At 44.7% G+C, this 1,464-nt stretch overlaps 1 protein-coding gene across 2 annotated transcripts in view; it reads right to left on the bottom strand.

The window, feature by feature from the left end:
* The window catches only part of LOC137327487 (neural cell adhesion molecule 2-like), a 1,142,796-nt gene that overhangs the window by 115,615 nt on the left and 1,025,717 nt on the right, over positions 1–1,464 (bottom strand). The window lies entirely within an intron of this gene.

The raw sequence follows: 1,464 nt of genomic DNA, 5'->3' as shown, positions 1-1,464 counted from the left end.
AGTGTTTAAAACCATTTCAGTCTCTGTTCATTTTTACCTTTCGTACCCTAAAGAGTTAGAAACCCTACAGACACAGACCCACAACCTTCTGACCCAGGGGTGACAGTGTCACCCACCGACCAAGCTGAGACATGTATTCACAAGGCATGCCCAAGACATCTAGGGGGAAGAGCATTATCACTGCTCCATGCTTTTTTTTTTAAACCACTTTGACTCCGAGCATTGAACATTGGATTCTTCAAGTTTGGATATGGGGCATCTGATTGGACTCTTCGTCCAAGACCTAACAGTAAGTGAGAATATTTGCTTTTCAATTCCTCTGAAAGCGGGCTGCTTTGTCCTGGATGGTGTCGAGCTTCTTGAGTGTTGTTGGAGCTGCACTCATCCAGGCAAGTGGAGAGTATTCCATCACACTCCTGACTTGTGCCTTGTAGATGGTGGAAAGGCTTTGGGGTCAGGAGCTGAGTCACTCGTCACAGAATACCCAGCCTCTGACCTGCTCTTGTAGATACAGTATTTATGTGGCTGGTCCAGTTTAGTTTCTGGTCAATGGTGACCCCCAGGATGTTGACAGTGGGGGATTCGGCGATGGTAATGCTGTTGAATGTCAAGAGGAGGTGGTTAGACTCTCTCTTGTTGGAGATGGTCATTGCCTGGCACTTGTCTGGAGCAAATTTTACTTGCCATACATGTTGTCCAGGACTTGCTGCATGCGGGCTCGGACTGCTTCATTATCTGAGGGGTTGCGAATGAAACTGAACACTGTGCAGTCATCAGCGAACATCCCCATTTCTGACCTTATGATGGAGGGAAGGTCATTGATGAAGCAGCTGAAGATGGTTGGGCCTAGGACTCTGCACTGAGGAACTCCTGCAGCGATGTCCTGGGGCTGAGATGATTGGCCTCCAACAACCACTACCATCTTCCTTTGTGCTAGGTATGACTCCAGCCACTGGAGAGGTTTCCCCCTGATTCCCATTGACTTCAATTTTACTCGGGCTCCTTGATGCCACACCCGGTCAAATTTATGAGACAGCTATTAATTATCTGATGGATTTTCTGTCTTTCAGAAAGTCAATGTTGAATTTTATCAGTTTCCCTAGTTTCACAGCATGAGGCTTTAAAACAATATACCCCCCCCCCGCCCCCAATTAGCTGGGCAACTGGACATCACTCTTAAAAAAAAATAAAACCCAACTCCATATATTAAATGGAATTGGAATCCCTGTCATTCCTACTGACTGTAAATATCTGTCCCGACATTGTTCTAATGTTGGCAGCTTCAAATTCTCGATATGTCGAGGAAAAATTGGCATTTTAAGGATGAATTAGAAGTCAAGCCTTCAACATTCTAGATAAACAATAATAACTTGCATTTATTTAGTGCTTTTGATGTCAAAAAAAAATCCCAGGGCATTCCACAAATAGGTGCAATGAAAATAAGACATCGAGCCGGGAAGAACA

The sequence above is a fragment of the Heptranchias perlo genome, chromosome 11, assembly GCF_035084215.1.
Source record: "Heptranchias perlo isolate sHepPer1 chromosome 11, sHepPer1.hap1, whole genome shotgun sequence".
Classification (NCBI taxonomy): Eukaryota; Metazoa; Chordata; class Chondrichthyes; order Hexanchiformes; family Hexanchidae; genus Heptranchias; species Heptranchias perlo.
The sequence above is the reverse complement of the archived record's forward strand: the minus strand, read 5'-3'. Positions and strand labels throughout refer to the sequence as shown.